General features: G+C 35.5%; 1 protein-coding gene across 15 annotated transcripts in view; it reads right to left on the bottom strand.

Moving 5' to 3' along the window:
• Positions 1–27327, bottom strand: part of LRRC4C (leucine rich repeat containing 4C) — a 1468103-nt gene that overhangs the window by 218531 nt on the left and 1222245 nt on the right. The window contains exon 1 of one of the 15 annotated variants that reach the window (XM_079928994.1): positions 24178–24259. The exons of the other annotated variants lie outside the window; for them this stretch is intronic. The gene's annotated coding sequence lies outside the window, so the exon portion shown is untranslated. Of the gene's footprint in view, positions 1–24177; positions 24260–27327 lie in introns of those variants that run through there. 15 annotated transcript variants of the gene reach the window in all.

Genomic DNA, 27327 nt, shown 5'->3' with positions numbered 1-27327 from the left:
TACATACACTCTCATGCACACACTACAAAGTTCAGTTCAGTTCAACAACATTTACTGAATATCAATTGAGGAATTCAATATAGTGTATCAGAACGTTATGAGACCAGAATTCTAATCTCAAAACAACCAACTAGCTTTAATACCTAGGAAAAAAAGCTTATTTAATTTTGTTAAAAATGTTTAAAAATGTCTTCTATAATATGAGGAGACTGAATTAGATTATTCTTAAGATCTTTTCTGGTTATAAACTCTATGCACTCTATGTGTCTATGTATTCACAGATGTACTAGAAACTGTGAAGAAATTAAACTAGTGTAAAATATGTTTCTTACCCTTGAGGAAATTATGGTTTAATTGGGTAATAAATTATATACACATTTAACTCAGAATTAATTACTGAATGTTTATTATGTTCAGAGTGCTAGGTTTGGTGCTGTTTGAAACGATTAGAATAGGCTCAAATTCTTAGAGAGATACTGTCAGCCAGGATTTCAGAAATAGCTTTGTAAAGAATTTGAGATTTAAGGTGAAATTTGTAGAATGAATGATATTAAACTGAGGGTTTTGTAAAAATATGCATCAGGGAGATGGTAAGTTTTCAAAGAAAAATTTTAAAAGAATAATTTTATGCATATTACATATATATATGTAAGGTTTACAATAGATAAGTGTTACTTAAATTTATTATGTGTGGGTGGATATATACATATAATTTAAGTATATCCACACATTTCTCAACTAAGTCATCTAATGATGAGAAAAAAAAGGAAGACAGATGAAATGGCATGATATGGTAGAAATAGCACCAAGGTGTTCTCATTTCAAGTCCAAACACTGCAACTAGTGATGTAAGTCTCTGATCTCATGCAAGTCTCTTTACATTTCTCAGTGTCATTAGCTCTACACTATGATGGTGGGCAGTAGGTAGACTAGATGAGTTTTGACATTAGTGCTAGCTCTATCCTTATATACTGACAATTTAAATTGAGTTACTGCCCACTCTGATCACTGCATTACATCTGTTTCTGAGATACAGAGATACACAGCTCCTTCCATGAGATTCTTACCTGGTTTGGGAACCAAGGCATCGATATGGGATTGATACTACAAATGTTTATTTAATACCTGCATCCTCACTATATACTTTATCTCCATTTAGGCAGCAACCACATCTGCTTTGTTTTCCAATGTATCTCTAGTGCTTAGCATAGGACCAAGTACATCGTAGACATTAATTTAAATTGTTACTTAAATCATGAATGAATAAATTTAGGAAAGAAGACAAGTTAACTAGTCCTGTATTTAGAGCTTTATCGGCTATTCACTTCTACTGACATAGAATAACACAGCCCCATAGCAGTTCACACATACTCATTTTTCCATCTTGTCTGATTCATTTGATGGAAACAACTTCAACTGTTAATCCACGTTCCATTCATAATAGAAGAGTCTATCACTAAATTACATCATGTGCAACACTTTGATGTAATATTTTTTGAAAAATTGTCATTGTTTCTGTCTTGTTACATTGAAATGCACTGGGCCATGCTGGCAATCTGAATAAGAACTAAGAGAAGAAAAGCAAAGTGACATTAGCTGGGAGGGGACACATGAGAAGAAAGGAGGGTAGAAGTCACAATATTATATATAAAGTTTTTTGGGTATCTTTCAAGTCATGAAGTCCTATTTTTTTTTTTTTGATAACATAGATATACACATATCTTGTGTCCCCACTAGCTTTAACCCTTTGGTAACATGTCATATTTTCAGGGAGGCTTTCCTTCCCATTCCTGTTTAAAATTGTAGTTTCTTTCCCCCCTTTCTCTGTTTTCCTTTTTCTCCATAGCTCTTATCTTCTAGAACATTATGTAAGTTACAAAAGTATTTGGTTATTATCTGGCTTCTCTTACTTGATTGTGAGGTTTATAAAGGGTGGAGTTTTGTCTGTGTACACATCTGTATCCCCAGTCTTTAGCATAATGTCTTCTACACAGTAGAATTTCAACCAATGATCAAAATACGAAATATTCATTGAACTTCACCTCTCACCCCTGCATACCACTCACCAATCATGTTTTTATTCATTACCCTTGACTGTTATGTTTTTATTCATGACTCGACTGTGGTCACAGCTGATTGGCTTATGAAAGCTGGTACCTACTCAAAGGTGGCCTGTATGTATATATTAATTATAAAGTAGAGTGGGAAAAAAATAGATATTTTAAAAATCAACACACATAAGTAAATAATTGTAAGTTGCACTAAAGTTGTATGAAATAAAGTACAGGTTATGAGCAAATAATAGTGGAGATGCAATTACATCAGGAAGATCAGAGAAGATATTTCAGAACTAATAACTTCTGAGTGCAGTCTTGAAAGGTAAGAGGACTTTGACTTGGAACGCTCGCTCATCTTACTTGTTTTAATTTTAGTCACTAACTCGTCAATGCTCAGATCAGGGAACATGAGATCTTCTGTGCAAGTCTGAATGATTTTTTTCAGACTTTTCCCTCAGTGTACTTCACATAGGGACATTTTTACATTTATTTGTGTGGTTAGTCAATTAATGCTTGTATTGTCACTACATTGAAAGCTTTATAAGAGAATGATCTCAGTTCCTGGGATCTCCCAGTTCGTGATTTCAGCCTCACTCGAGGCATGGTTACCTATATGCACTTGCTTTTCAAGATATAATTCTGCGTTCTCAGAAGAAAATTTCTATGACTATTATTTCATAAGTAAACTCAAGTGAGTTTCTGTCCTGTTCAAATAAGAGCTTTCCAAGATACGGTAATTTGCTCTACAAAGATAAGTGTGCCTTTAGGAGTGCTAAGGTGAACGATATAGCTGTCCCATGGGCTTTGCATACAGACAAACCAGGTTTCAAATCCGTGTTCTACCATTTAATGGTTATATCACCTTGGGCCATTCTTTAAACCCCTCTGAGCTACAGTTTCCTAATCTGCAATAGTGTGATAATAATGCCTACCTCAAGGGATGTTGTAAGATTCATTAGATGTTGTAAATAAAGTATCTACACTTTCTTAGCAAATAGATGAAGCTCACAAAATGGTTAATGAGATAACAAGACAGTGGTTACTGCATAATAAAAGAAATACACAGGGCTGTTATTTGCTACATTCATCCAATAGAAACCTATTGATAATTATTATGTATCAAGTTTGTGCTTAGATACACAGTGGGACAGTCACAACTAGGACATAAGCCTGTCACCAAGGTGAAAACCAGTTGACTCCACATGAGAATTATATGAAGACAAGCGTTGAAATCAGCTCTGTCTCCTGCTATGGAATTGCTGGCCCTTCTCTTCAACTGCCAGAGAGCAATGAATTTTAAGAACCTAAGCTACTCTTTTCCCATTATTTCCTTTCTTTTATGATGTCATTTTATTCTGTAATTTCTAAATAGCTATCAGAATGATTGAACAGAGGAACCAAATACCTAAATATTATTTCCAAAATTTTAAGTTAAAGCAAGATGTACGTTTCAAATAGAAAAAGTGGCAGACTTGCCAAATGTTTTTTAGACACTCCATATTGATCAAGTTATTTCCACTGTTTCTTGGAGAGAGAATCAGAAGAAATTATTTTAAAGCAAAATGGCCCTTCATAGGTACCCAAAAGACTTATATTTGCAAGAAGAACTTATAAAAGAGATTACCTTTAGAACTTATATATCTGGAATGGATAAAGAAGATGTGGTACATATATATACAATGGGATACTACTCAGCCATAAAAAAGAATGAAATAATGCCATTTGCAGCAACATGGATGGAACTAGGGATTATCATACTAAGTGAAGTAAGCCATACAGAGTTAGATAAATATCATATGATATTATTTATATATGGAATCTTTAAAAATGATACAAATAATCTTATTTACAAACCAGAAATAGACTCACAGACATAGAAAACAAACTTATGGTTACCAAAGGGGAAAGGAGGGGGAGGGATACATTTGGAATTTGGGATTAACAGATGCTGACTACTATATATAAAATAGATAAGTTTAGCAAAGGGGGCAAAAGAAAGTAGAAAACAACAGTAATTGCAACAAGAATGCCTTTACTTAATACATAGTATAAACAACCTATAATGGAAAAGAATCTGAATCACTTTGCTGTACACCTGAAACACTGTAAATCAACTATACTTCAATTTAAAAAAAATTGTTTAAAAACAAACAACAAAAGAAGAATTCTAATATCTGAATAAGGATGCAGGAATTTTATTGGCCTGCTGAAATAATTCTAGGCCAAATGGACCCACAATTCAGTTCACCTGTAGAGACAGAGCTGAGAGCTGGCCAGGAGGCTTCACTAATGTTGGTCAGATGGGAACTGACAGACAGCATGCAAAATGCCAACCTAATGACTAGGGCAGAGAACTAAATACCACCTGAAACATTTAAAATATTCACAGAAACCACCACTATAGATAATATAGATAGTTCTCTACATCACCATTAGGAGTGATGATCAGGAAATGTGCCATTTTGAGAAAGTTTTAGAGTTAAACCAATCTTCAGAAGTTAGTTTATTTAGCAAAGGGGGCAAAAGAAAGCAGAAAACAACAATAATAGCAAGAAAAATGCCTTTACTTAATACATATTATAAACAACCTTAACAAAAATGCACTAAAAATATCAAGGTTGAAGAAAGGCCTCAAAACAAACCTGTCAAGACTCAGGGTCATCAAGCTGTGATTCAAAAACCCAAGAACACAAAATCAAGCAACATATTGAGAGGGCTTCTGCCAGCCCACACTCTGGATCAAGAGGTAAAACAAAGCTGGCAAATGTTTTAGTAAAATCTTTTAGTAAAATCTTCCTAGAATGGGGTTTAAAAGGGAGAAAGAAGTAAATACTACTCAATGAGAGTTTATTTTCCAAGAGATGGGAAATTGTTTCCAAAATAAAATAAAATCTCCAAAAAATCTGAAAATGGAAATACTTTAACATAAAAATTTGTTTCAATTCATTGCAGAATTTCTAGATTTTTATTGGCCCACTTTTTAAAATGAATCCCTTGTAAGCTGATTTTAGCAAATCCTTTGCAAAGTTTTAATGTGGGATGAGTCATATTTAATTGCCACTGTACATTGACTTTTTGAAAAATTCTGTCTAAATAAAACCCTCAGACATAGAGACACTCATTTTTGCATAATCAGTGCTGCTTGCTAGATCACAAAGACATAAAAAAATGTAGAAAATACTCACATTATAGGCACTCTTCCTATAAAAACTGAGGCATAGGATTATTAGTTTTCATACTTCTCACTTTCTAGTTTAAAAATTCCATAGACAGTTGCATCTGAACTTGTCAATTTGTTTTTTTAATTTTTTTTAACTGCAGGCAATTCTCCAATATCATAAACTGCAGTTTACTTTATTCAAGCTTGTCCAGCTGAGGTAATACATGCTTTGGCCACACCTGCTCTGCAAAGCTGAAGAGATGGTTCTTTGCAATTAGGGAAGGTCTTACCACTACATTTCATACACCTCTGACAATGCTGTTGGCTGGACAATACTTCCTTCAGATTCAGAGGTACAGACTTCGCTGTTTTAGCCCATGTAACTATATATTATTTTAATGATCAGTTCATTTATTACAAACTCCCAATTGCCTAAATCTAATTAAAGTGTAAAGGATGATAGAGCATGGTGGACTCTTTGCGACTAGGCTTCTCTGAGTTAAATAAACACTTGGACACATTAACCCTTTCAGTCATGGGTTTAATACACTTTGGGTGAGCCAACAACTACTTGCTTCTAGCTATGTGCTAGAATATGAACATACAAGATGAATCAGATGAAGCCTCTGCCCTTGATGACCTCAGGGAAATTTCCAGAGAAATGTAGAAATATAGTCAGTTCTAAGATAGATGCATATGCCAAAGCACCATGAGAATATTGAGACACAAATGGATCGGAACAAAGACACAATGAAGGTTGTGGCTCCCAACTGGAGGACATGGTTCAGAAAAAGACTGCTCTTTCATTGAAGCCCGATCAGCTCATAGAACTCAAAATTAGATTGGTGGGGAGGGAGTGAGGAGAGAAAGAGAGAGAGACAGAGAGGATGGATTAAGAAACGTAGAAATACAGAAGTTTTAGAAGCATGTCTAGAAATCTAAGACACATACATTGAAAGGACATGGGTGTGGCTTTTGGCTCATGGGATCAAATAGGTTTCTAAAGCAGTTGTACTGTCAAAGAAACTACCTGTCCAGACCAAAAATGTCTGTGACTAAGGCATAAAACAGCCCTTAGGATTCAACCAGCAGGAAACAGGCTGAAGGACTGTTCATTTCCAAAGGAGGTCAAATTCTTCAATGCCCATTTCTGATACAGTCATGGAAGATAACAGAGGAGAAAGAACACTCTGGAATGTGAAGGCAAGGGCTCCAACCAGACAGCAACATTAGAGCCTAATCACAGGATATTTGGGATCTTCTCCATCCATGTCTGTCCAAGAGGATTTCAGGAATCCCTGCCGGATAATGGGCACTATGCAGAACAACACATAAATGTGCTCTGGACCATCACCCTACTGCTTCTGGATGGGTCATCACCAACTTCTCTTTCATGGGCTTCTGAGATTACACTGAGCCCATTCAGATAATCCAGGATCTTTATTTTAAGGTTTGCAATCTTAATGACATTTGCAAAGTTTCTTCCACCATGTAACATAACATGTTTACACGTTCCAGAGATTAGAGCAGGGACATAGTTGGGGAGCAGGTGGAGGGTGAAGTGGGGAGGGGAAGTATCCAGCCTACCTTACAAGTAATTTTGAACTTTGTGCTTGATGCCATGTGCTTGTATATGATTTTTGGATTATCTTCCTTGGGGAGAGAGAGTAATATGTTGCTAGCAGGTGGGATAGAAAGCTGAATGTTTGATGACCAGAAAAGCAGACAAATTTTCATTAGGCCTCTTCGCCAAGTATTTCTGACCTTATGATTGCATGATGGGATAGAATTTTTGGCTCCTGAGTGATTGAGTAGGGGAATTTGACCAAATCTAGCAGAGATTCCCTGCTGGCCCAAAATGGACTGGCTTTAAGACAGAGGATTTGGAAATGTTTTTTATTACAGTAGATTGAATAATATAGCCAGTTATGGCTGGTACATGATGTGCAACTATTATTTATGAATAAAGGACTACTATGTCTGGCAATGGTGTGCTAGTTTCCCCAATACACATGCTTGACCTTTCCAATAAAAGAGCAAATTCTTTATAAAAAAAGGGTATCCATATGTACAAAATTAAATATTAGTTTCTACCTCACACCATACACTAGAAGCAATTTCATGTAAACAGAGACCTACATTTGAAAGGTAAAATATAAAAGCATATGTAAGATAATGTAGGAAAACATTTTCATGACCTTGGGGGTAGGTAAAGAAGCCTTAATTATAAAAGGAAATTTGATAAATTTGATTATTAAAGTGAAGAAGTTTTGTTCATGGAAAGATATAAACAGTGAAAATCAAGTGGTGAAATGGGAAAAACCGTTTGCAACACAGATGATCAACAAAAAATTAATATGCAGATTATAATAAAAACCTTTTTAAAATCAATAGATGAAAAGACAGAGATGGAGGGTGGGTGGAATGGGGAGACCCTGAGCTTCCCTCCCGCTATGAACACATGAAAGCTACAACTACATATAGAGCAACTCTCGCTGAGAATAACCTAAAGACTAGCAGAAGGGCTCTTCTACAACCAAGGATGTAAAAAAGGAACCACGTGGAGTCTAGTAGGAGGCGAGGAGAAGTGATCTAGTTGGGACCCACACCCCTAGTTGGTGACCCAGAAGAGGAGGGGGTCCTCCCTAAGGGGTGAGGTGTTTGAGCCCCATATTAGGTACCCCAGGCCTGGGGTCTGAGACTGGGAAGATAAGCCCACTTAGCTGGTTTGAAAACCAGTGGAGCTTACCAGAGAGCTGTGAGAAGCAGGATTCTGTTCTTGAGGAGCACACACAGAGTTGCTTGCTCCTGGTCTCAGCACAGAGGTAGCAGACTAAAAACTGACTGGTGCTCTGGCCAGCCTGCCAGGACCACACCAGTGTGCAGCCCAGCCCATGCTAGTCTCATGCTTCAGCCCCTCCTGCTCTGGTGCTGCTCTCTGCTAAGGCAGAGACTGCCATTGCTGTCATGTGGACAACCTAGAAGAAATAGATAAATTCCAAGAAACATACAATCTTCCAAAACTGAATCAGAAAGAAATAGATAATCTGAACAGACCAATTATTTGTATTGAATTGAATCAGTAATCAAAAATCTTTCAACAAACAAAAGTCTTGGACTGGATGGCTTCACAGGAGAATTTTACCAATATTTAAAGAAGACTTAATTTCTATTCTTCTCAAACTATTCCAACAAACTGAAGAGAAAGGAACACTCCCAAATTCATTCTATGAGGCCAGATTACCCTAATACCAAAACCAGACCAAAACAATAAAGAAAATGCAGGAAAATATCCCTGATAAACACAGATGCAAAAATCTTCAACAAAATGTTATCAAATCAAATTCAACAATACATAAAATGATCATACATCATAATCAAATGGGATTTATTCCAGGGAAGCAAAGATAGTTCAATGTTCGCAAATGAATCAACGTGATACACCACATATGCAGAGAAAGTATTTGACAAAATTCAACCTTCATTCATGATAAAAACTCTCAACAAAGTTGGTATTAACATAATAAAGGACATTTATGATAAACACACAGCTAACATCATACTCAACAGGGAAAGCTAAAAGCTATTCCTCTAAAATCAGGAACAAGACAAGGGTGCCCACTCTCACCATTTCTATTTAACATAATATTGGAATTCCTAGCCACAGCAATTAGACAAGAGAAAGAAATAAAAAGCATACAAATTGGAAAGGAAGAAGTAAAACTATCACTATTTGCAGATGAAATGATACTATATATAGAAAACCCTAAAGAGTCCACTACAAAACTTAAGAACTAATAAATGAATTCAGTAAAGTTGCAGAATAGAAGATTAATATATGGAAATCTGTTGCATTTCTATACATTCATAATGAACTATCAGAAAAAGAAACCAAGAAAATAATCCCATTTACAATTGCATCAAAAAGAATAAAGTACCTAGAAATAAATTTAACCAAGGGGTCGAAAACCTATACTTAATGTAAGGCACTAATGAAGGAAACTGAAGATGATACAAGTAAATGGAAATATATCCCATGTTTATGGATCAGAAGAATTAATATTTTTAAAATGTCCATACTACCCAAAGTAATCTACAGATTTAATGCAATTCCTATCAAAATACACATGATATTTTTCATAGAAACCAGTAGAACAAATAATCCTAGAATTTATATGGAACCACAAAACATCCCAAATAGCAAACACAATCTTGAGAAAAAAGAACAAAGCTGAGGTATCATGCTCCCTGACATCACACTATACTACAAAACTACAGTAATTAAAATAGTATGGTACTGGCACAAAAACAAACGAATAGATTAATGAAACAGAACCCAGATATAAACCTGTGCATATATGGTCAATTAACCTATGACAAAGGAGGGAAGACTATACAATGGGGAAAAGACAGTGTCTTCAATAAGTGGTTTTGGAAAAACTGGACAGCTACATGTAAAAGAATGAAATTAGAACATTTTCTCACACCATATACAAAAATAACCTCAAAATGGATTTTAAAGACCTAAATGTAAAACCTAAAACCATAAAATTCCTAGAAGAAAACTTAGGCAATACACTCTTTGACATAGGTCTTAGCAATATTTTTTGGATCTGTCTCCTCAGGCAAGGGAAATAAGAGCAAAAATAAACAAACAGGACTTAAACTTAAAACCTTTTGTACAGTGGAGGAAACAACAAAAGGTAACTTACTGAATGGGGGAAGATATTTGTAAATGATAGGTCTGATGAGAGGTTAATATTCAAAATATTGGCTTGGGCAAAAAGTTCATTCAGGTTTTTGCAGAAGATGTTACAGAAAAACCCAAATGAACTTTTTGGCTAACCCAATATATAAAGAACTCATAATGCTCAATATCAAAAAACAAACAAACAAATAAACGACCTGATTAAAAACATGGGCAGAGGACCTGAATAGGCATTTTCCCAAGAAGACATACTGATGGCCAGCAAGCACATGAAAAGATGTTCAACATCACTACTCATCAGAGAAATACAAAGAAAACCCACGATGAGATAACACCTCACACCTGTCAGAATAGCTATTGTCCAAAATACAAGAAATAACAAGTGTCAGTGAGGATGTGGAGAAAAGGGAACCCTAGTATAATACTGGTGGAAATGTAAACTGATATAGCCACTATACACAGAGTTTCCACAAAAAATTAAAAATAAAGCTACCAAATGATCCAGAAATTCCACTCCCGGGAATACATCCAAAGAAAATGAAAACATTAATTTGAAAATATATATGCACCTCATTGTTCATAGTGGAATTATTTACAATAGCCAAGATACGGAAGCTACATTAGTGTTCATCAACAGAAGAATGGATAAAGAAGATGTGGCATATATATATATATATATATATATATATATATATATATGATGGAATATTACTCAGCCATTGAAAAGAATGTCATTTGTCATATGCAACAACATGGATGGACCTGGAGGGTATTATGTTTAGCCAAATGTCAGACAGAGAAAGCTAAATAGTGTATGTTTTCATTTATATGTAGAATCTAAAAAATAAAACAATTGAATGAATTTAACAAAATAGAAACAGACTTATAGATACAGAGAACAAACCAGTGATTACTGGTGGGAGTGAGGCCTACCCCAAGATTGGTAAAGGGATTAAGAGATACAAACAACTAGGTAAAAAAAGAAATAAGATAGTAGTACTTAATGTACAGCACAGGGAATATAGCCAATATTTTATAATAACTTTATATGAAGTATAATCTGTAAAATTTTTGAATCACTTTGTTGTACACCTGAAACTACTATAATATTGAAAGTCAACTATATTTCTATAAAAAATAGATGAAAAGGAATAGGATATAGGCAGTGAATTTAATAAGCACTTTCCAAAGGAGAAATATCCAAAGAACTAGTGAACTTATGAATGACACACTAATAATTAGCATTCAGCATAATACAAATTAGACCAGAAGGATATGTCATTATCTCTTCACAAGGTTGCCTAAAATTAAAAAAAAGTTAACAACAAGCATTGACAAGCTGAACCAATAGTAATTCTCATTCATTGGTCGTGGGGATGAGAATCATACAACCATTTTGTGATGATGAATGGAAGGTGCTAAACATTCAGGAAAGTTACTAAATAAATGTTTGTTTTTTGTGGTTGTGGTTCTGATGATTGTGTTTGTTATTCTTAGGCTTTTCCTGACTCTCATGGATAGCATTTATCTTATTCTTCCACTCAATATCCAGTTATTATTTCCTATTTTGTGCCACATACTGTGTTAGATTCTAAAAATACAGAGATGGATGAAAAATAGTTACAGCTCCCAAGTTCAAATTGCATATTCTTTAATGGAGTTAATCAGTTTTGTTGATTTTTATATTTCTGACTACAACTTTCTCCATACAGATTCATATCATAAAATTGTTAATACCTATAATTTTTTGAATACTTAATATGTGCCAGGAAAACAGAGAGGATGTCAGCAAAAACAAAACAAAAACAAAGATCCTGGGGAAGCATAAAGGTTTAAGGATTATTATCAAGTTCTTCTATACTCCTATCATGTTTTACTCTGAAATTTCAGACATTCTTTTTTAGGAACAGTTCATTTCATACCCAGCAAGCATAGCAGAAAGAAGGACAATCAGAAAGGAGGAAATTTACTAAATCTCTCCAAGATTCCTCTCCATCCTGTACAAAATGCTACTATGTTATTAATCAAGGTACTATATTTACCTCTTTAAGTGCCCCATTTATCATCAGGCAGTGAATTTCAGCATCCTTTGAATTTTAATGATGGGAAGAAAATAAAACCCCAAATACTTTGAGATGGCTTCTTCAATTTCATCTTACAAATGAAAAAACCTGAAGCACACGGAGGCTTAGTGGAAGGTCCAAAGTCACAAAGCTGAAAAGCAAATACGTTTACACTCTAAACTCCTATGTTAATTTTTGAAAAAACTGTAAGAAGTATCCCTATGGATACCCTGAGATTGCTAAGATATTTTCTGGTTGAGCAGAAATTTCTGGTAATAGAATCAGGTGACAGATTGGTTTCTAAGCCATATAGCTGACTGAGTTATTAAATATTAACTTTAAGGCTCTGTAGTCATACATGGTAACACACTTTCCATTTTATTAGCAACATATCATCTTAGAAGTGGAAAAATAACACTGGAAAACAGATTCCAATACTCCTTCCTCAACAGCAATGATTACACTGAAGTACTGTCTGTGAATGAGATAGAGGTAGCATACTCCATCCAAATAGATAAGGTGTTGGGTATTTGGGGAATATAACCAAGGAGGATAGTGAAACTTCTAAAGGAATAATGACAAAGTACAAATCAACAAACCCTCCCTGATACTGCACAGTATTTGGATGAAATAAGTGTAGCTCACAAAGTTACCTTAGGAACCTACTTAGCCTTTTTCCTTATAAGAAGCACAAGATCTACATTAGTAAAATGCAATAATTTTGGCCAAGGTATGACATTCTGTGGCATACAACTAGGCTAGAGACGGGTAGATATAAAAAGTCAAGCCTTCAAATATGCAGCAGGTTCTAATGAAGTTTAAATATTTTCAGACAAAATGTATTGTGAGGAATCTGAGGAATGAAAATAATCTGAGGAATGATAATAATAATGTATAATAATGTATTGTGAGGAATTGATAATGTATTGTGAGGAATCTGAGGAATGATAATAATCTGAGGAATGATAATAATAATGTATAATAATGTATTGTGAGGAATTGATAATGTATTGTGAGGAATCTGAGGAATGATAATAATAATATGAGGAATCTGAGGAATGAAAATAAATTTTCTGGAATAATTTTGATCTCTCATTTATTTGATCATGAATAACCACACACAGAAACAGACCCACATGTATGCATACAGACAGAAAGACAGTTCCTGTCCTCACCAAACTCCCAACATTTGGGAGTATAGAGGGAGAAAAGCATGGGAGTTAAGTGCATAATCTCCACAACCAGGAAACCTGGCTCCAAATCTCAGTCTTTATTTCTCAGCTATGAACATTAGTCAAATCACTTAATCTCTAGGTGCCTCAGTTACCTTTAAAATGAGGACAATAAAAGTAATTATCTGAGTGCTGTTTAATCTTGAATGATTAAATTTATTTAAAGTTTTTAGGACAGTCCTGGAAGGTTGTTGAGTATCACTGTTACTATTATCAACTAATGCTCTTATGTAAGAAAGAGAGATATGAACCAAGTAATTATTAGTGATATGATAAGGATAATTAAGGGTATGTTTTGTCATTTTACTTCTTGTATCTATTTTCACAAATATACCTCATCTGCAGAGTCATGGCTTAAAAAATGATTCAAAAAGTCAAGATTAAAATAATACAATATCCACTCATGATAACCCCATTTGTCAGTCTTTCCAAGGCTGAAATGGAGCTGTAGTCAACAGCCTCAAGCATAGTAACTTCTTAGAAATTTTCCAGGTCAAGGTCTTATAGATCCAATTCCCTGGTGCATCTATATGGAAACACAGAAAGGAACAGAGCAGAGCAGAGAAGAAATCTGTTCGACTTTCTCTGGAGTGTGAGAAATTTTGAGAAACTGCAGAGGAATGTACTCCAGATTCAAAAAAACTATAGGAGTTTAAGGACATCTGGTTTTGCCATATTTTTTATATGATTGTTAGTCATGGATTTAAACCAATAAACTCCCAGAGAAATTAAACAGCTTTGCAGCCAGATGCTGCAGCTTAGTGCCTGGCATGTAACGACTTGATGAAGTTACCGACTTGGAAGTGAGCAGGGGAATTTGCTAGTGTTCCTTAGCACCCAGAGACAAAAACAGGGACAGTGTGAGCACTTCAATGCCTCTGTGTGTGTGTGTCCGTGTGTCTTGGTGTGTCTGTGTGTGTATCTGGGGAGAGAGAGTGAAATATCTTTTAGCCACACAGTGGTCTGCATCTTTAGGCTAGTTGGCATTAAAAATGTGTAGCAAATAAAAGAGCCACTGGAGAAAATTAGGAGATTCCTTGAAGGACAGGACGAATAAATACCAGAAAGGTCATGGTTCTCAACTCATATATCATGTTGGTTTGCTCATGATTTTTTTTCCTCTGAAATACAAGTGCCCATAACCACTGGGCAGGCTTTATATTATATATTCATTAGCAGATCTTCTTTTCCAAAATCACATTTACAAACCCTCAACATGCGTCTAATGTTTCACAAATAGCATAGCACGTGAGAAGCCAATAAGAATGTAAGCCAATGAGAAGACTCAAGAACAAAAAATAGAAGAGGTTATTCAAATCATGGTTTTGAGCTACAGTTGATGGCCTCTGAGGCCAGTAATACAGCCTTGATTTGAAAATTTTTGGCAGAATCTAATGACAAACAATGCTTGCCATCAATGCTTGCTACCTTACCCTTGCCTGGGTCTCTCCATGTCCACAACTACACAGTAGGAAAAAGATACAGCTCATTATTTAATAATGATGATGACAGTAGTATGTGTTATATAACGTATATCACTACGAAAAGACCTATTATTGGCACCTTCTCAGCTGTGGGTAATTTATGCCATCACAATATTTCTCCCACCCACGTCTGGGTTACTTTCTTATTTCTTAATGTTGGTGTACATTTCTCTGTGGGCCATATATGTAACATTTTTCTTTAATTGTATTATATGATTTAATTTTGTTATATTTTGGGGAGGGTGGGGAATAAGGAGGTTCACTAAATTTGATTATTTTCAAATTTATAGTTCTTATTTCAGTGATTTGAGTCTAACTTTTTGGCATTTCTGTATTGGAATAGTCTACAGACTAGAATATAATTATTATTTTTTTCTTCTGGGAGAAATTTTGACATTACACATCCTAAAGATTTCCAGAGAAAAATGAATATATTGCAAAATGTATATGGAGGCTTTTTGAGAGGAAAGAAAACAAGAGGACACACCATTCTTTAATAATTTTCCCACCAAGGGCAAAATTATCAATGTTTGGAAACATTTTCAGGTATTGGAATTGGGAAAGTGCTGTTGGCATCTAGTCGGTAGAGGCCAGTGACGTTACCAAACACCCTACAATGCACAGAACAGATCTCAAAACAGAATTATCCACTATAAAAAGTCAGTCCTACTGTGGCTGAGAAACTTTGCGGCCATTTAAAGTTACGAAAACCTGATGAAGTAGTTCAGAGTTGCCGTGATATATAAGAAACTGAGTACACAGCAATAAACGATGTTTTTGCTAATGCCTGTTAGGTTTTTGAGCATTATACTCTGGATTCACTTGGTAAGGCACCAAGCTTTAAATCTAGACATTCCATTACAAAGTGTATCAATTCACATCATATTCCAAGAAATGGGTTGATGCAAGACAACTAGAAACATTGATCTTTGGATCTCCTTTTGAAAGTGTTTCATGAATGACTTATTTCTCTTAATTAACTTTAGGGGACATCACAGAAAATTATTACAAATACAATTTAAGTACCTGATCAAAAATTCTGACTTCCATGAATAATTAAATTAGGACTTTTTCTCTTGTAGGCATAATAAGGCCATAAGAGGTCATTTCAAAGGTGATTTATTAATATTAACTCATCCTTTAAAAGACAGTCTTTGGGGTGTAGATGTTAAATGTATTTCCATGAGGTAGAACTAGAATTAAATGAGGGAGCAAACTTTATAATATTAAAAGAAATATATTTCTAGAATTAATTATTGACCATAGATTGGATAGCCTTGCAGAGGAGTGAGTGCCTCATCTTATGCACTATTCAGTGACTGCATTCTCATCCATCCTCCTAGGTAGTAGATCTGGCTTAGGCAGCCAAAAAGGTCCCTTCCAATTTGGAGTTAATGATTCTGATTATATCTCTTAGTTGTGAAAGGACACAGAAGTAAATATCAAACACACAAGCCATGTTTGTGCTATAATAACTGATTATAAATCCCCTGTCACAATTGCTTTTGCAGAATTCAAGGAAGGTCTGATATGGAGTTGGGATTCATAAATATACGGAGTTAGAAATAAAATATGTTTGTGTGTAGGTGCATTTGTGTGTTTCCCATTTCTTTATTGACAGGTATTTGACAGGTACAAAAGCCTTGATTTATTTAACTGTTATAAATGAGGAATTAAACTTCAAACAAATACCAAGGGAGACAGTAGGACTTAAAGTCATAGTAAAGTGAAAATGACTAACATTAGAAGCTTCCCTATAAAAAGCAATTTGAAGAGGAGAGGAGATAAAAAAAATATGAAGAACTTTGGTAGCTCAAAGATACTTAGATATGGGTATGAAACTTATAGGCGATCCTAACACAAAGTTTGAGGAGGGGCACATCCTACTGGGTCTAAATAATAGGTATCCCACCAGTCATTTTGGTCATTGAAATAAAACATATCAATCCAATTTTAACACAAAATGTGGAACTATTTTATTGAAGAACACCGATTAATTAATTTGATTTCATGTAGGCCCACACAACTATTTTATATCTAACAGTTTCCATAAAATGCTTAAAATCCAAGTCTAATTCCTATTGTGTGATATTTACCCGACCAAAATAAGGCAAACAAATGAGTTTTTGTATTTTGGATAAATGCATCAAAGTACCTAAAGACTCAAAGCAGAAGGCACAGAAATCTGAAGTTCCTTTTTTTCATTCAAAGCTAAAAGTCTGCCTTTCTACTTCCTACTCTCAGTTTGAAATAACTGGTTAGGAAGATTGGAGAGAAAGACAAACCCTGGAGTATATTTCTGTAATCTCTTCTGATGCTCCATTCTCTCTGTGTGGGAATCAGTTTCATACCTGATGATTACAAGTTCATCACTCTTCATACTAAAAACTTAGCAGCAACTTGTTCTGAGGAATGAAAGCCATAGAGTAAGAGGCTCCTTTAAAATGTTTTAGTGTGTCAGCTGATGCATAAGTGGTTCTCATATTGTGGTCTACACCAGCAGTATCAATATCAACTGTGAACTTGTTAGAAATGCAAATTTGTGGGCTCCACCTCCGACCTACTGGATTAGAATCTCTGGGTGGCAGGGCTCAGCAATCTGTGTTTTAAAGAGTACTGGATGCTTCTGGGATGTTCTGAAGTTCGAGAACCACTGTGCTGTGCCAATTAAAAAATGGCCCCTCACACCCCATAGAATTTACAGACTCTAAGGAAACTAATTGTCAATGCATTTATACTTCAGTGAAGCTATGTGCAAGATACAAGGGGAAAAGAACACATTCTTCTCAGATCAGGAAAGGTTTCACAGAGGAGGCTACACTTCAATTAAAACTTGAGAGAGTAGGAGTTTTTCAGAATAAGTAGAACAGGCATTCCAGATAGAGGTAACTCAAATCAGAAGATTAAAATCTACAGCAATTAGGCAAGGATTTTGTGGTGGTTGAGGTTCTATAGAATCTTCTACAGAATCCTTTGCTTTTGATCTGGTTTTCAGAACTTCATGGTTAAATTCTTATCTGCTTGAAGTATGTACTAGGAATATCTAGAAAACAAGGCAGGGAAGCCAGACGCTGTAGGAGAGCAGTATAATACAGTGGTTTAAAGTTTGATTCAGAGAAATAACAGAGCACAAATATTAATTTTTGTGTACTTGGTTCTTAATACTTGGGCATAATTAATACTTGTGTGTCCATAGACAAGTTGCTTCATTTCTATGGTTTAGTTTTCTTACACGTAAGCGGAGATAATAATACCTCCATTATAAGGCTATAGCTTGTTGGGATGATTAATTGATTAAATACATGTAAAGTATCTGTCTTTTAATCTATAAATTTCTCTGCTGGTTTTGCATCAGAATAAATATCTTCAATAATAGTATCTGCTACACACTTCATGGAAAACTTATCTAACTCAATGGGCTCTATTGTGAAAAATACCATTAAAACATAAAATATTATCACTATGAACAGAAAGCATGATGAGAATTTAATGCAAATGAAATCTGTGTTCACATACACATACACATGCGTACACTCACACCCACACACACATAATTAGTAATGCCCTTGAAGAGAAAAAAGATCTTCTCTCTACCTAGCACGCATTTTACAAACTTATTGACAGCTATTGCAAGTGCGTGTGTGTGTGTGTGTGTGTGTGTGTGCACTTAGCTGAATATTGCAATAGATTGGATATTCACATTGTTTCCCTGACAACTGCTCAATCATTGTCTCAGTATCCCATGGCTATGAATGATTGTACAATACGCATTTAATCCCATGGTTAAAAGAATGAACATCCACAAGCCTGAACCAATGGATTAATTTGATTTGAAAGAAGAATTAGTCTTTGCTGAGGAAAGCATTAACCACTTAGTAATGTGCTAGGATAGTTAAAGCTGATTTTAAAATGAAAAAATAAATTAAACCATCTTGGTGATAAGGAAGTAGAAAAAGATGTGTCCAATCTGAGGGACACAATTGATTTGGGCAATACAAATTTATGACATAAATTTGTCACAAACCAGTTGGGTCTGCCTTTAAGTTTTATTCCATAATCTTGCTGTAGAATAACTGTCATCTAGGAGAAATTTAATACAACAGTATATTTAATGTAAAGGTAGGAGATTTTAGTGTGTTGAAATCTGCTATTAACTTTTAGCATTTCTTATCCCTGTCAAATAAATATTGTCTCTAGGCTTAAAAATTGGCTGGATAATTTCATGTCATAACAAGTATTTCATGAGAGCAGATAAAGAAGATAAGTAAATCTCAGCTGGAGCACACAGAAATATGCAGTGTAGGGAGTAGGCTGCTGTGTCTGAGCTTGGAAACTCGAGTCTGTCCTCATTTGCTGATGACTAAGCCATGTCTATGCCATCAATGGTTCTCTCTCAGTGATGCTACTACTATTATACCACTGGCCAGGCATCATACTGAATCTAGCTGTTCTGCAGAAATTCACCCTTTGGGCATTGAGATACTGGATTAAGGTCCTGCAGTCTTCAATAATATATGATTAGAAATTATTCATTGTGTCGATGATCAGCTCCTGATTCTTATGCTACAACTTTAGAGAACAAATTACTGAAGCCCCCAAATAAAGTACCACAACATTTGGACAAAATGGTTCTCAGCTATTGTGTGTTCTTAGAATTAAGTTACATTATATGACAGGAATCCCCTAGGAAAATCTTTGCTTTATAGTGGTATGGGGATGTAGAGTGGATGGCTGTGGAAATAGGAATTCTTAGAATCAAAATTAGGGGAAGGGAAGGAGTGGGAAACAAAACCGTACAAAATCTTGTTTATAAAAATATTGCATATTACTATAGCTAAAACTTACTGTTAAACACTAGCAATTATACCTATTGCTATCTGATCTTATTTGATCTTGTCTTATGAGGTAGGTACTATTATTATCCCTTCTATATAGATTAAAAAAATGAATTTAGACAAATTAAGTAATTTTTGCAAGGTTATGCACCAAATGTATAGCAGGACCAGGATTCAACCTTGTGGCTGGTGGGTCCAACACTCAAATTGTTCTCACTATACTATTCTGTTGGGAGACCATCTGGCAGGAATACTAAGACTCCTAAAATAGATACTTCAGATGTGATGAAAAAATAGACTTCCTATGCTTGATCTTTTCTTTCAGCTCCTACATTTTGATCTCTCTAGAGTCAGACCATCTCAGTTGATGTATTCTCAACATTTCTTTTCTTTTCTCTCTCTTTTTTTTTTTTGGTCACAAGGAATTGTTTTAATCAAATTAGAAACCCATTCCTGACAGGTTTATTATATTTTTCTACAAACAATTCATTATCTACTAGATTCCCACTGGGTACCTTTTAATAAATTCTGGAAATCCCCAAGCAAAAGTAAATCACTAGTGACACATCCCTCAAAATTAACAGAATCTTAAAAAACCCCAATTATTTATTACCACATTCTTTTGTGTATTTGTGTATTACTTTATGTATTAATTAGGTGTATTTCCAAAAATTGGCAGCATAATATAAATAGACGTATTTAATTATATCATCTGTCCAACAATACTTCAGTATAAATGCTTACAGCACTGTACTCAAAGTTATTCTCAGAGGCACGGGTGGGTTTCCACAGACGTGAGTTTCTAATATATGCTCACGTGGGCAACAGATGTGTGTTCCTGCCATTTAGTGGTGACGCCTGAAAAGTCTTCCTTCTGACTCTGAGAAGGCAATCTAAGAGAATGATGATTCATTTTTTTGCTGGGGGAAAAAAAACATTGTCATCTCAAGGAAAGCTGTATCAGTAACCAAACACTGATTAAAACAGAGAAAAGTTTTTCCTCTGTTTAGGGAGTTCCCATTGGAGTTGTCAAGCCCTATCTATCTAACTCAAGTTATTCTGAACATACATCAGAGGGATTAAGATTCAGGGACATTTAGAAAATTGAAAAACTACCGGAGCGAATTATGTCATGAGGCAGTAAATAGGGATATCCAAATGGTCCCTAAGATGTTCTCAGCATTTCAATCTAGCAGTTGACAATATCTTGAAAAATCCAGCTGTGTTGGGAACAAGGAGAAGGTAATAGAAACTTCTTGAGCTTGAGAATCAGACTGACGTGGGTCAAATTCCGATGCTTCCACTGAGCAGTCATTGGACTCTGGTTGATTTCATCAATCCTCCCAGAGATGGCTCTTTAGCTGTAAGGTGGAGGCAATAATTCCTACCTTATCAGAGTGTTGTGAAGATTAAATGATATAGCTATAAAATAACTGAGTTTGTTCAATTACGTTGGGTCATCCTCTATTCCCACTAGTATTTCTGGTAGGCTGCAAGGTACTATAGGCACTCCAAAGGAAATTCAAATTAGCAATTATTCGCAACTATTATCCCTTCCATCATTTATTCCTTTTTCTTTCATTCTTATTCTCTCGTCTAGTTTTCCTCCCTTTTATTTTTATGATATCAGAAGTGCCAAAGTCTCAGTATAACACTTCAAGCTCTTTGAAGTAAAAATATTATACAAATGTAATAAACAAATATGTGGTAATAATAGCAAAATGTCTCTTACCAGATGGGGCTTATCAGCTACTCCTAAATTGGAAAGCCCACATACATAATTCTAAAGTGGGTTGCTTCCTTGGGTTAATCATTCTAGAAAGGTCTCAAGTTCCACTGGATTTAATTAAACTCTTCCATATTATGATGTCATATATATCTGTGTCTGTTGACTCACTGATTTGTTTCAATGTGCAGTTAGTGAACGATGCACTTTATTACCCAGCAATATCTGAGGTATCTTGGATATCATTATTTGCATATTTTTGTTTCAAGATAAAATTCTGCATTTCTCCAAAAGACAAAAGGGAGAGTTGGAGAAACAGAAGCACATAAAATTGACCTTTCTTTTATTCTTATTCTCTCTCCCAGTTTTCCTCACTTTTATTTTTATATCAGTTTATATATACTGATGTACAATGCATATACAATAAAACCATTTAATAATACTAAAAAGACAGAGATTTCTGATCTGAGTTTGAATGAGTCACCTCTCCTAATAAAATCTCCCCATTTCCTGATAGAGATACTCATTAAAAGAGGTCAAAAATTTGATTCAGATGCCCACAGATTTCCTGGGACATTTGTCACTTTCTTCTGACACTTCCTTGGCAGGAATTACAAGATAGTGACCTAAGGATAGATGCAGTCATGTGTTCCTTTCGTTTTGTATTTTTTTGGTAAAGTGTTCATTAATTTTCCCCTTATGTGGTTTTAATTTCTAACTTCTTATTTACTCCTTTAATTGGGGGCCCTCTCATAGCGATTGCTGTAGATATAAGAGCAAACCTAAGATCCTTTATTTCCATGAAGGTGACAGCTTCCCCAAGGCTGTGATCATATTTGGATCAAAAGGGATAGTGCATGTGCCAGAAAAAGGTATGGGGGAGCAAATTAACCATGATTTTACTGGCAGCAATGGTAGTAGGTCAAGTTAAATGAATTCATTCTATTTTTTGGCCAAAGTAACTTTGTAAATGATTGGTATAATATTTGCATTTATTTTCCTTTTTGAATGCTGTCCTTCAAATCTGCAATTGGACTGGCTTGCTTTTGGCATTTTGTTTTTCAAAGGCTCTTTTGAGGCCAAGTTAATTTCCACCAAGATTTCCTTTTGCCTCAAACATTCCATCTCATTTTACCTCCTGCACTTGGTGCTCATTACAGCATGATTGACTCAAGGATGAAATATGGCCGCTCATAAAAGTATTTTTTATCCCCTAATAGACCTCCTCAACCCTTGATCTTATTTTATACATATAGTAAAACATGCATGGAAAAAAGTAGCCTACAAATGGTCTGCTTCTCCCTGAGAGTTGCTGACTTATTTAACCTTCATTTGAAAAGACAGATTTTTCCCCAATTAGACGCATTCTCATGTATAAAAGTGGGTGAAAGAGGAGGCCCAGGCAAGATGTATTATCAGGCTACCTGTCTCTTGATGCATTGGAAATTCCTTGGGGCCTTTCAAAATGTGATACCTCTTTTAAAGAAGAAATTATATAAAGTTCAATTGCCCTGGTTTTATTGAGCTCATGGCACCCATAAGTACACTGTAAAAGGGTTATGGGCTGATGTGGCCAACTACAAAAGCTATTACCTGGGCTAAGAAGCTGGACATTCAGGATGAAAACACTGAAGACACTCTTCCTGATTGCCCTTTCCCAAGCTCACAAGCTCTCAGAGTCACAGGAGAGGCTAAACATCTTGTGGAGGAAAGAATTCACTGGGAGCCTCCTGCCATTGCTGGCAATTTTATAGTTGAGTGAGACAGCATCGCAGCGTGTATTAGGGACGAGTGAACACCCAGGTACCAAGTTCCAATGCTGGCAGTCTGCATTTCATTAACATACTAATAGCAATCTGCTAACTGGGCCAGATGGGAGGTGGGAGGCAACCTGAACTGATCCTGGGGAATTGTGCAAATTGCCACATAAATTTAGTGTGCACACGGACTCAGCTTGAGACTGTTACTTATGCCACCAAGTCTCATTTGTATGTTTCTGGCTTTGTGTCAACTCAGGTATTTCCTGAGATTCAAAGGACAAGATATTGTACAGTCCAGATTTCAGCCTTTCTCCATTTCTTGAGTGATCAAGACATGCTCAATATGTTTATTTTATATTTTTCACTCATATGTTCACCTGCTTTACATTCATCCTAGTACTGTCCTCCAATTTCTTAGCGTATGAGGGAGGAGGAGAGCTGAAGCTTGTTTTTTTCTTTTCCTTGACATGTACTTTGGGTACTAACTACTGGATGTGAATGAAAGGAGAAAGAGAGAATGGGTCATTAATTATTTAGTAAACCGAAGGTATGCAGGGGAGAATTCAGAGCTGCAGGAGGATTTTTGCAAAACGACCTAAATCGGAGATCCTAGCAGGCACATTAAACACGGGAGAACTTACTGGGGCCACCAGAAAGCAAAGTGATGGAGTCACTTAAGGGCACAGAGGAAAAGTACACTGCCACTGAGAACAGAGCAGGGAATTATTAATTCCACACCACACCCCATCTCTGCATTATACTAATCTGCTTAGAATACTGGGGGTGGGTTGGTCATCAAGAACTCATGGTTGTGGGCAGGGTATGTGGTTCTTTTCCCATGTACTAAATATGTATAAATTATCTCATGTATGCCTCAAATAATTATTCTGGAGTACTGTTACCCACTTTTAAAATAAGAAGAAACTAATTTACTTGTCCAAGATTTTACCTTGTAAGCAACAGAGATGGGATTTTAATCCAGGTAGAGTAATAGCATTATCTTAGGTCCAAGGAGTTGGTTATAATCATCATGCTATACCTTCCTTACTAACACCCTAAATATAGACTTCTAAAGACTAGAGGGTAAGATCATCTGATAAAACCTATCAGACTGGACTGTACTGCTAGGTTCTGTGTTTTACTAATGCCTACCTGCTAGGGCTTCAGTAGGACCTTGTTCTAGGTGGCTGGAACACGTGCACAGTTAGGAGAAGGACAAGAATCCAAGCGTGCAGATAAGGAGGAAGGTTTCCTACAATAAGATGAGAGGAAAATAATAGCGTCTCTGAGCCAAGAATTGCTGGCTTACAGAGTGTTACAGACAGAAGTCAAGCCTAGTGCCATGTTCTAACTCAGGGTCATTATATTTTTGCCAGGGTCAAAGGATCCCAAATGACAATTTATAACTGCATCAATAAGCATTTATGCCTCTATTTATAGGGAGTTATCACAAGGCTAAAATATCCACTCTGATCTTAGAGCTGATATGTTGAAAAATCAAAACACATCAGCTCATGCCATGAATAATATCTGTTTAAACAGTAAAGCAAATAACCTTTGATTAGTATGGCTGGCATTAATTTAGACATCACACTTCTGTCAGTGTTTAGCTGTACAAGACAGTTACAGAAGCATCAAGCATGTCTCTTTAAATAAAACAAGGAATTCAGCTAAATCTTGAGTGTTAACCTAAATTAACTGAATCCAAAATAGATTTCTGATCTGTTGATCCCCTGCTCACAGGTTTTTCAGAATATCCTAAACTTGGAATTGTCTCTCTAAGGCTAGGGACCCTGTGAACAGGAAACTTTAAAAATCAGTTGTTTCTTACAACTTAAAATTTATCTAAACTATTGGATGAAAACCCAGAGATTAATAGCAATAGCTAATCTTTTTAAAGCACTAATTGTGTGTTAGGTGATCTATTAATTATGTCATCTAATCATCACATCTATCTTAGGAAGTAACTTAAATGTCTAATACATAGCTAAAAAATTGAATCGACGTTTGGAAATGATAAGGAAATTACAGAAGTATCCACAGGCAGGTGGTGGTTGAGCACGGCCTGGGACCCAACTCTGTCTAACTCAGGAGTCTATGAATTTAGCCTTTGTGCAAAATGGAGTTTTGTGTGCCAAAGGTCAGGAAAATGTCACTTTTCCTTATGAACCCCCAGATCTCCTTCACAGTACATGGAAATGGCCTCCTTGCTTCTTTGGAGGTGTTTGTTCCTTGAAAGCAGGGATTCTGTCTTTCCTCTCAATATCTCAAATATCAGTGTAATTCCTGGCTCATAGTAACACTCAATAAACAGGTGATGGGAATGCATGAACAAATGACAAGCTTTGTCTATTTGTTTCTGAAGATCACCAGATTGATACTTTTAAAATTTTATTCCATTCACATAACTGATCTATGGAAGAAGATCTACACCTACATAATAACCCCTCTTAGAACAGCTCACTTTTGTCAGGCACTGCTCCTAGCACTTACACATATTATCTCTTCTAAGCATCAAACAAAGGTGTGATATGCCACTATCACCCCATTCTGAGATGCGGTGAGGGAACTGAAGCAAAGTTAAGCAACTTCTCTAGGACCTTGGAGTAAGAAGTTAAAAACACGGTATTTGAACACAATCTTATTTTCAAGCCTACCGACCCAACTACTGAACGATATTTCGCCTGAGAGCCCAAACTACAGTTTATAGACTTCCCAGTATTGTAACTCCCTTATTTTCACTAGGCACATGTTGGAAATTGTTGTATCTGAAGTCACAAAACTTATCACCATTTACTATATATTAGCAGGAGCAGAAATAAAATGGGAAATAAATGAAAAAAAATTTACTCAAATGAGTTGAAAATTTACATCCACACAAAAACCTGACCAGAGAGGTAGCAGCTTCATTCACAATTGCTAAAAATTGGAAGCAACCAAGATGCTCTTCAGTAGGTGAAGAGACAAACAAGCTACGGTACATGTATACAATAGAATAGTATTCGCTGATAAAAAGAAAGGAAGTATCAAGTTATAAAATGACATGAGGGAACATTAACTGCATATTGCTAAGTAGAAGAGATAATATGAAAAAATGATGTAGTTGATGATTCCCAAATATATGACATTTTGGAAAAGACAAAACTGTAGAGACAGTTAAAAGATCAACGATTGCCAGGAGTTAGGGAAGTGAGGGGGTGATGCATGAATAGTTGGAGCACAGAAGAACAGGGGATTTTTAGGGCAGTGAAAATATTCTGTGTGATGGTGGATATATGACATTATGCACTTAGTAAAAGCTATAGAACTTAGAACACAAAGAGTGAACTCCAACATAAACTATAAACTTTAGTTGATAATAATGTATCAATATTGGTTCCCCAATTATCATCAATCATAAAAAATGTACCATGCTAATGCAAGATATTAATAATAGGGGAAATCGTGTGTGTGTGTGTGTGTGTGTGTGTGTGTGTGTGTATGTGATAAAGAAGGGGGCATATGGGAACTCTGTACAATCTACATAATTTTTCTGTAACCTAAAACTGTTCTAAAAAATAAAATCTATCAAAATTAAAAAAATATAAATGAATTACTTAATTAAAAAATTTAAGACACAAACCATTCAGGTGATCTAGAGTGTTCTTGAAGACATGGACCTTTCTTCTTGATAAGGTTAAAGAGTTTCTAGCAGCTCTCAGCTTAAATACTTGGTTATAATTTTTCATTTACAGTTAAGCTTTAAATAGTAAAAAGAAAAAAATGCACCATCTAGATTTATTGTTCTGAAAAATTATACACAGGAGAAGCAAACCAAAGTAATGACAAACATTGTCGAACACCTACTATGTGCCATGCTCCACCAGGAGAGAAAAATAATTATTTGTCTTGAATATAATTCCAGGACAAGAACAATTTGCTGAGTGCTCACAAAATGTCATGCCCCATGACAGAATAGAGGACCAAGGCCTAGCTGTTGTCCTGGAAAATCTAGCCATGGAAGTAGAAAGGAGATCTCAATAAGTTAATCTACTACAGCCACTAGTCACTTGGTTAAAATAAAGGCAGGTATAATGGGTTGTAACAGAAGAGAACATAGCTCTCAGAGAGCATGTAGCCTTACTAGGATGATGAGACAAAATCATGAAAAAGAAAATTACACAAAGACAGGATGTAATCCAGAGATAGACTACATAGCCTTCCATAGTTGCTCTGCATAATCAATTCAACGGGGGTTGGAATATTCCACAGATAAATGGAAACTTACACTTTATAATTAATATGGATGTTTTATCACTTTCT

The sequence above is a fragment of the Stenella coeruleoalba genome, assembly GCF_951394435.1.
Source record: "Stenella coeruleoalba genome assembly, chromosome: 8".
In the NCBI taxonomy this organism is placed as follows: domain Eukaryota; kingdom Metazoa; phylum Chordata; class Mammalia; order Artiodactyla; family Delphinidae; genus Stenella; species Stenella coeruleoalba.
This window is presented reverse-complemented; position numbering and strand designations above follow the sequence as displayed.